Genomic DNA, 10,484 nt, shown 5'->3' with positions numbered 1-10,484 from the left:
CAAACAGCGATGCCCCTCTGCTGCGCAGATGACATTCAGCTGATGGTGCGAGGAGGCAACACATTCGTCAACGCTCAACACGCACAGTAATTCATAGAAAACGTGTGCAACAGACTAGGCCTCAGGATAAACCCAGCTAAGACCAGAGCAATGGCTTTATACACAGACATCCCAGGTAGGATGCTCACCATTCAGGACACACCAATAGCCTGGGTCGAAACCCATCAATGTGTTGGAATCTGGTCTGACAGATGACTTACTCTCAAACCACAGGTAGAATATCTGAGACCCAGGGGCAAGAGTAGACATGATATCATGAGGTCGCTCACAAGCACAACCACAGGTGCTAACAGAAGCGTACTACGGAAGTACGACACAGCAGCCATGAGGTCTCTAGCAGACTACTGCGCTCCAGCGCTCATTGGTCACCGTGAAGAGCAAATGAAAAGACTGGAAGTCATCCAGAGTAATGCTGTAGGGACCATCCATGCTCGAGACACCTGTGTGGACCAGGATCTACAACCTGCACATGGAGACTGAGTTGCCACCACTAGCGACACGGGTCAAGCAGACCGCATTCGGTCTCCTCAGTAATCTACAGGTCCGACTAACGTACGGCGGCAGAAATGATGGTCATCCGTGCTCTCCACCTTGACACCAAGTCCGAGCAGATACCTGGGCAAACCCGTGCAACATTACCTACCGGACTGCCAGGTAACACGAGGTCTCCACACAAGAATGTCGGACTTTCAAGAGGAAGACCACGAAATGCCAGCTGCTTCATTGGTACACAGAGCCCAGGGCAAGCGTCTGTACCACTTGCGTTACGTCATCCAAAGATATCCACCACCTAGATAGCCAGATCGTCCAGTTCGATTCCCCCTGTCATGTCCCTTGCTAAATTGGCGGGGGAACTCCTCCCCTGCTGGAATAGAGAATGATGGACTAGCCAAATCCATCTGGACCACTGAGGTGGCGGGAAGCAGGTGGTGTCTTCCTGTTTCTCTGCCGTGGTGCGGGATCTTAGGCTATCTAAGGCACCAACGTGCACACGGGAGGGACTTGCTCTGGCCATGTCAGCGCACAGGCTCTGCCAGCTGGCAGAGTTGGACAGAGAACCAGCCGACCCCAAAGTCCCAAGTGCCGCCAAGAAAGGCACCAGTGCATAGATCGTCCAGGCCGGCTCTCCCGGGGTTCTAGAGATGCTCCTCCAACCTGTGTCACACTGACGTGACCACACGGGTCGGAGGCACCGTGTTGAGCCACGGTGTGGGATCTATACACACACACACACACACAAGACACACAGTAACACTCGTCCAGTCGGTACGGGCCGCCAGTGTCACATTGCGGTACGACAATCAACAACAACAACAACAACATTGCATCATTGGGTGTGATATACCAGGTGAGGTAACAGAGGGCCTGGACTACTGCAAGTGAAGGATTATGGTGAAGACGAGGTAACGTAAGGCAGGGGTCAGCCTGTGACACGGTGGTGAAGGCGTCAGATGAAGTGTAGCAGCACGTGGGAGAAGTGCACAGTCGACCTGAAGCTCCTGTAGGAGGTGGTGGGTGTGGCACGTATCGCTACTCCTGTAGTGTGCAGCAGCTTCCCGTAAGTGCTTGGGTTGCAGGAGGTTCCTGGAGTTGTGCTAGGATTGCAGGAGTGCCGCGGGCGTGGCCGTAGGTCACTTGTTACAGTTGCTGCTCGTGACGGGCGGAGGCGACGTCCCACACGAGTCCCGCCGAAGGTGGACGTCGGAGATGAGGCTCCAGGACACCTTCCAGTATGATAAATACGTCAGGAGTTACGTTGGGACGTCTACTGACGGAGGAGCACCGTAAGGACGGCTTGAGTCCAGAGTTACATGACCAAGACTTCAGGTACCTGAGTGGTACACTTGTCTAGTGGTCAGTCGAATGTCTGGCTGGCTTGCTGCGTTGTTGTTGTTGTTGTTGTTGTTGTTGTTGTTAAAGTGTTTTCCTGTCCCTCTTTCAGTTACACCACTCCAATAAATTCAGCTAAGAACACCCGTTAAGGAAGTAGCTTCTAGATTCATATGGGTAAAACTGAAAGTGGATGGAGAGAGATGGGTGACTGTTGGTGCATATGCACCTGGGAATGAGAAGAAAGATCATGAGAGGCAAGTGTTTTGGGAGCAGCTGAGTGAGTGTGTTAGCAGTTTTGATGCACAAGACCGGGTTATAGTGATGGGTGATTTGAATGCAAAGGTGAGTAATGTGGCAGTTTAGGGTATAATTGGTATACATGCGGTGTTCAGTGTTGTAAATGGAAATGGTGAAGAGCTTGTGGATATGTGCGATAAAAAAGATTGGTGATCGGGAATGCCTGGTTCAAAAAGCGGCCTTTATACATATCAACTGATAGACGTGTAAAATGTGTTGAGAAGGGCAGCTGGTGGGATAACAGATCACTATCTTGTGAGGCGAAGATGAAGACTTGTAGATGTTTTCGAAGAAGAGAAAACAATATCGGGGAGAAGAGAGTGGTGAGAGTAAGTGAGCTTGGAAAAGAGACTTGTGTAAAGAAAAAAAAATACCAGGCGGGATTAAGTGTAGAATGGCAAAAGATGAGAGCAAATGAAGTGAGGGAAGTGGGTGGGGAATGGGAGGTGTTTAGGGAAGCAGTAATGGCATGTACGTGAGATGCATGTAGCAGGAGAAAGGTATGGCGGATTAGAGAGGGTGGTGAGTGGTGGGATGAAGAAGTAAAGTTGCTAATGAAAGAGAGAAGAGAGGCGTTTGGACGGTACTTAACAGGGAAGGAGTGCAAATGATTGGGAGATGTATAACAAGATGAAGGTGCAGGGATGAAAAAGAAGACAAATGAGAGATGGGGTGAGCCAGTATCAGTGAACTTTAGGGAGAATAAAAAGATGTTTTGGAAGGAGGCAAATAACGTGCGAAACACAAGAAAACAAATGGGAACATCAGTGAAAGGGGCAAAAGGGGAAGTGTTAACAGGTAGTGACGAAGTGAGGATGAGATGGAGTGAGTATTTTGAAGGTTCGTTGAATGTATTTGATGATACATTGGCAGATGTAGGCGAACGAGAGAGTCATGGAAAGTGGTTTGGAGAAGAGATGGTGAAAGCCTTGCGTAAGATGAAATGCAGCAAGGTGGCCGGAGTGGATGTTATTGCAGTAATATCTATTTAGAAAGGGGAGGGGGGGGGGGGGGGGGTTTGACTGTGTTGTAGATTGGTTGGTGAGGATTTTCAGTGTATGTGTGAATCATGGCGAAGTGCCTGAGAACTGGTGGAATGCATTCATAGTGCCACTGCGTAAACACAAGGGGGATAAGGCTTGTGTTCAAACTACAGAGGTATAATGTTGTTGAGTGTACCAGGTAAGTTGTAAAGGAAGGTGTTGATTAAGAGTGTGAAAGCATGTACAGAGCATCAGATTGGGGAAGAACAGTGTGGTTTCAGAAGTGGTAGAGAAGTGTGGATCAGGTGTTTGCTTTGAAAAATGTATGAGATATACTTAGAAAAACATATGGATTTGTATGTAGCATTTATGGATCTGGAGAGGGCATATGATAGAGTTTATGGAAATGTCTTTTGGAAGGTCTTAAGAATATAAGTTATTGGAGGAAAAATGCTGGAGGCAGTGAGAAGTATTTATCAAGGGTGTAAGGTGTGTGCACGAATAGGAAGAGAGGAGTATGAATGGTTCCAAGTGAAGGCTGGTCTGCGGTAAGGATGTGTGATGGCACCATGGTTGTTCAATTTGCTTGTGGATGGAGGAGTGAAGGAAGTATATACAAGAGTCTTGGAGAGAGGAGCGATGATGAGAGAGCCTGAGAAGTGAATCAGCTGATGTTTGCTCATGTTACAACATAGTAGCTGATTCGAGTGAGAAACTGCAGAAGTTGGTGACAGAGTTTGGAAGAGTATGTGAAAGGAGAAAGTGGAGAGGGAATGTGAATTAAAACAAGGCTATTGGGTTCAGCAGGGCTGTGAGTTTGAATGGAGAAATGCGGAGGAAGTGAAGTGCTTTAGATATCTTGGAGTGGACTTGGCAGCAAATGGAACCATTCAAATGGTAATGAGTCATAGTGTGTGTGTGGGGGGGTTGGGGGGGGGGGTAACGAAGGTTCCGGAGGAGATGAAGAACGAGTGGAAAAGGAGAACGTTATCTGGCATGGCAAAAATGGGTATGTTTGAAGGAACAGTAGTCCCAAAAATACTATATGGATATGACACGTGCCATAAATAAAGCTGAACGGAGAAGGGTGTTTGTAATGGAAATTAAATGTTTGAGGATGATATGTGTGTGAGGTGGATTGATCGAGTAAGGAATGAAAGTGTAAGAGAGATGTGTGGAAATATAATGAATGATTGAGAGAGCAGAAAAGGTTGTGTTGAGAATGAGTGAGGAAGGTTGACAAAGAGGATATATGTGTCAGAGGTGGAGGGAACAAGGAGAACAAGGAAACCTAATCGAAGATGGAAGGACTGAGTGAAAAAGATCTTGAGATCGGGGCCTGAACATGCAGGAGGGTGAAAGCTTTCAAGGGATAGAGTAAATTGGAATGGTATGGTGCACTGGGGTTGACGTGCCGTCAGTGGACTGAACCAGGGCATGTGAACAGTCTGAGGTAAACCATGGAAAGGTCTGTGGTTTGGTGCATTACACATGAGAGCCAGAAGGGATGTGAGCGGATACGGCCTTTCTTCGTCTGTGCCTCGCTAACGTGGGAAACGGCGATAAGGCATAGATTATATAAATATATATATATATACATATATATATATATATATATATATATATATATATATATATATATATATATATATATATATATATATATATATATATATTTATTTTTTTATTTTTTTTTTTTTTTGCTTTGTCGCTGTCTCCCGCGTTTGCGAGGTAGCGCAAGGAAACAGACGAAAGAAATGGCCCAACCCCCCCCCCCCCCCATACACATGTATATACATACGTCCACACACGCAAATATACATACCTACACAGCTTTCCATGGTTTACCCCAGACGCTTCACATGCCTTGATTCAATCCACTGACAGCACGTCAACCCCGGTATACCACATCGCTCCAATTCACTCTATTCCTTGCCCTCCTTTCACCCTCCTGCATGTTCAGGCCCCGATCACACAAAATCTTTTTCACTCCATCTTTCCACCTCCAATTTGGTCTCCCTCTTCTCCTCGTTCCCTCCACCTCCGACACATATATTCTCTTGGTCAATCTTTCCTCACTCATTCTCTCCATGTGCCCGAACCATTTCAAAACACCCTCTTCTGCTCTCTCAACCACGCTCTTTTTATTTCCACACATCTCTCTTACCCTTCCGTTACTTACTCGATCAAACCACCTCACACCACACATTGTCCTCAAACATCTCATTTCCAGCACATCCATCCTCCTGCGCACAACTCTATCCATAGCCCACGCCTCGCAACCATACAACAATGTTGGAACCACTATTCCTTCAAACATACCCATTTTTGCTTTCCGAGATAATGTTCTCGACTTCCACACATTCTTCAAGGCTCCCAGAATTTTCGCCCCCTCCCCCACCCTATGATCCACTTCCGCTTCCATGGTTCCATCCGCTGCCAGATCCACTCCCAGATATCTAAAACACTTCACTTCCTCCAGTTTTTCTCCATTCAAACTCACCTCCCAATTGACTTGACCCTCAACCCTACTGTACCTAATAACCTTGCTCTTATTCACATTTACTCTTAACTTTCTTCTTTCACACACTTTACCAAACTCAAAAGATACGGAGCAAATACGCCGTTGGTACACAAATGGTTTTTTGTGGTCGGGTCTGGCATCATGCTTGTCATAAATCTTATGTGGACAGAAAGGGAACTGTTTACATAATTTGCCTACGACATAGCCATCCAGTTTCTTAGACTTTCATTCATGTTTATGTTACAGTTCTTTGGGTATCTAATACGAGAAAATTCAATGATATTTCTCTAGATCAAGGAATTACAGGTTTATACATGGATTTGCGTGACTCCGGTCAATACAATGGTCATAATTTCTACATGATTAAACAAAGCAATTGAATCTTGTCCTGTTTTTATACCATATTTATGATGCTTAAGTCTATCAGAGAAATCCTTATCAGTCTGCCCAACATAAAACTTTTACAGCTCTTACAAGGTATTCTGTAAACAATGCCTGTAGAATATTCTGGCGAGTTTTTTTTAATTGAGATATTCTTTATAGTATTGTTTTTGCTGAAGGCTGCAGTCATAGTAAAGGCTATGAGTAAGTTAGAAACAAAGGTAAAAACTGAAATTCAATAGAAAAGACCAAGAATCTTTTAATGCTCACATTTCGTGAAAATTTCTCCCTGGTTCCCAACTTACTCAGATTCTTTAATGTGAATTTAGCCTTCAGTAATAACAGTGCTATAGCAGAGAATAACTCATGAGGAAGACACCAACTACTATAGCAGAGATTACCTGATTAAACTCTTTAAATATCTATTTTGAAGGTTAACTAATGAAATTGAAGGACACAAGGACAGGACAACCTCCTACCTGTATGGACATATGTGATGAAACACTTGAGAAGGCAAAGGATGCTTCAGCTGGCAGATCTATCTTAAACTATCCACAGTGGAAGGACTTTGCATACATAAGTGGAGACACGAGCATAGTCACTCTGTATTTCCACTTGTCAAACATGAAAGTATTTCTGAACACATCGGAATACAGTAAGTCTATGCTGTTAAGGGTCGTTCTTTTGTTACTCTCACCAAATGAGTCTTCCAAACCGATGGTTATCATCACAATTCCTTGTCATCATTACCCCCAAAAAGACTGTGTTTTCAATGCAAGGTGTTTGGCTATGGCTGTAAACAGTAAAGATTGAAACATACGTCAATATACCTACTGGCCCACTAGTATGTACGATACTACCATCTGGATAGGCACACAGGCTGAGCTCACCATACAGTCAGTATGTACTGTAACATCCACGCTCTCTTGGAAACCCCACATTATGGAAATAGTTAAGTCTGACTCTAAGAAACTGGGAGTCCTGTTTAGATGTCGAAACTTCTTTTCTTCAAGACAGTTGCTTCGTTTATACGAAGGGTTGTATGGAGTACTGCTATCACATCTGGGATGGTTCTAGCTCTGCATCCTTACATGATAGAGTTAAATGGAAAGCAGGTCCGACTTAAAAAGAAGTCTTAGTCTGACTTCAGAACTGGACCCGACTGTTCTAGGCCACAATGTTCGTTCGCTTTCCCTTGTCCATAGTTATTACTTTGGGTCTTGTCCCCAAGAGGTGGCTGCTTGAGTGTCCCAAACACTAGCTAGCCACGCAATACTCGGCGAGCTGCTGCGTCATATGATGACTGTATGGCCATCTGCAACTCAAGGGTGGGCCGTTTTGAAACCTACTTCTTTCCTTACACGTCGAAGCTTTGGAACTCTCTACTTTCTCATGTCTTTCCCAGTAACTATGACCCTGGCACATTTCAAAAGGCAGGTCTTTCACTTCCTCCCAAATTCGTAAATACTTCTCGCTCTCTCACTCTCTCTCTCTCTCTCTCTCTCTCTCTCTCTCTCTCTCTCTCTCTCTCTCTCTCTCTCTCTCTCTCTCTCTCTCTCTCTCTCTCTCTCTCTCTCTCTCTCCAAACTGACTTGTCTGTATTTCAATTTAGGTTCGGCTTTGACATGGACTTTAGCCCATGTCTGAGATCTCCAATATAAGAAAGACAAAAAAAAAAAAGTTTTTCTCCTTAACTTTTATCATGGGACTCTGGCGGCAGGTGAGGGACGATGTCTACTCCCAAGTCCCTCTCACACACAGAATCTTGAAGCTTATTTTTTCTAGATAGATGACAATCATACTGAATCCATCTTTCGCTATGACCCATTTTCATTTCTTTCCCATTGTTCGAGATGAAGTTCATCAACCGTGTACCAGACTCACTGTGGAGTCTGTTTAGGACCCCTTGTAAGCCGATACATTCCTCCTCGCTTTTCATTTCCCTCATAACTTATACAAGAACATCTGCAAACATGTTCAGGCAGGAGTCCATACCTTCAGAGAAGCCAGTGTGTGGGTCTGGCTGGTCACCTCGACCCACCGCCAGACGGCTGTTCTAACGCGTGTCCTGGTTCCTCACACTGGCATGATCACTTGTCTACTGGAGTTCCCGCATTATTCTTGCCTGGTATTCCAGCTCATTTGATCAGCCTCCCATGTGGTAGTGTCAAAGTCTTTCCGTATGTTCACATACAAACATTGCGACGAGCCTTCGTCCAGGAGTGAGTCAACTCTCTCGTAGTCTCTATGAGCTATGTTACACATGACCTCCTTATCCTGAAACTGTGCCATCTCTCACTTTCGTCATTTCTCGTCAGTAAAAAGTAATCCATTTGCTTTTCACTAATCTTTGTAGAACATTGAACACCACACTCGTTAGTGAGACCAGAGTGGAGTTCAACTTCTGTTCTCGGTCTCTTCCCTAATACATATGTATCATGTTTGCATGTTTACTCATTCCCATTCCTTTGGCACTATGCTTCTCTTCAGTGACATCTTAAACAATAACTCATGTGGTTGATACAGTTTATATGCACACATCTTTAACACATATGAAGAGAGAGAGAGAGAGAGAGAGAGAGAGAGAGAGAGAGAGAGAGAGAGAGAGAGAGAGAGAGAGAGAGAGAGAGAGAGAGAGAGAGAGAGAGAGAGAGAGAGAGAGAGAGAGAGAGAGAGAGAGAGAGAGAGAGAGAGAGAGAGAGAAGTATTTATGAATTTGGGAGGAAGTGAAAGATCTGTCTTTTCAAATGTGCCGGGTCATAGTTGCTGGGAAAGACATGAGAAAGTAGAGAGTTCCAAAGCTTCGACGTGTAAGGAAAGAAGTAGGTTTCAAAACGGCCCACCCTTGAGTTGCAGATGGCCATACAGTCATCATATGACGCGGCAGCTTGCCGAGTATTGCGTGGTCTAGCTAGTGGCTGGGGCACTCAAGCAGCCACCTCTTGGGGACAAGACCCAAAGTAATACCTATGGACGAGGGAAAGCGAACCAACATTGTGGCCTAGAACAGTCGGGTCCAGTTAAGAAGTTAGCCTAAGACTTCTTTTTAAGTCGGACCGCTTTCCATTTAACTCTATCATGTAAGGATGCAGAGCTAGAACCACCAGATGTGATAGCAGTACTCCATACAACCCTTCGTATAAATGAAGCAACTGTCTTGAAGAAAAGAAGTTTCGACATTTCAACAGGACTCCCAGTTTCTTAGAGGCAGACTTGACTATTTCCATAATGTGGGGTTTCCAAGAGAGCGTGGATGTTACAGTACATACTGACCGTATGGTGAGGCCTGTGTGCCAATCCAGATGGTAGTATCGTACATACTAGTGGGCCAGTAGGTATATTGACGTATGTTTCAATCTTTATTGTTTACAGCCATAGCCAAACACCTTGCATTGAAAACACAGTCTTTTTGGGGGTAATGATGACAAGGAATTGTGATAATAACCATCGGTTTGGAAGACTCATTTGGTGAGAGTAACAAAAGAACGACCCTCAACAGCATAGACTTACTGTATTCCGATGTTTTCAGAAATACTTTCATGTTTGACAAGTGGAAATACAGAGTGACTATGCTCGTGTCTCCACTTATGTATGCAAAGTCCTTCCACTGTGGATAGTTTAGGATAGATCTGCCAGCTAAAGCATCCTTTGCCTTCTTAAGTGTTTCATCACATATGTCCAGACAGGTAGGAGGTTGTCCTGTCCTTGTGTCCTTCAATTTCATTAGTTAACCTTCAAAATAGATATTTAAAGAGTTTAATCAGGTAATCTCTGCTATAGTAGTTGGTGTCTTCCTCATGAGTTATTCTCTGCTATAGCACTGTTGTTACTGAAGGCTAAATTCACATTAAAGAATCTGAGTAAGTTGGGAACCAGGGAGAAATTTTCACGAAATGTGAGCATTAAAAGATTCTTGGTCTTTTCTATTGAATTTCAGTTTTTACCTTTGTTTCTAACTTACTCATAGCCTTTACTATGACTGCAGCCTTCAGCAAAAACAATACTATAAAGAATATCTCAATTAAAAAAAAACTCGCCAGAATATTCTGCAGGCATTGTTTACAGAATACCTTGTAAAAGCTGTAAAAGTTTTATGTTGGGCAGACTGATAAGGATTTCTCTGATAGACTTAAGCATCATAAATATGGTATAAAAACAAGACAAGATTCAATTGCTTTGTTTAATCATGTAGAAATTATGGCCATTGTATTGACCGGAGTCACGCAAATCCAGGTATAAACCTGTAATTCCTTGATCTAGAGAAATATCATTGAGTTTTCTCGTATTAGATACCCAAAGAACTGTAACATAAACATGAATGAAAGTCTAAGAAACTGGATGGCTATGTCGTAGGCAAATTATGTAAACAGTTCCCTTTCTGTCCACATAAGATTTATGACAAGCAT

The sequence above is a fragment of the Panulirus ornatus genome, chromosome 9 (genome assembly GCF_036320965.1).
Source record: "Panulirus ornatus isolate Po-2019 chromosome 9, ASM3632096v1, whole genome shotgun sequence".
NCBI lineage: Eukaryota > Metazoa > Arthropoda > Malacostraca > Decapoda > Palinuridae > Panulirus > Panulirus ornatus.
The sequence above is the reverse complement of the archived record's forward strand: the minus strand, read 5'-3'. Positions refer to the sequence as shown.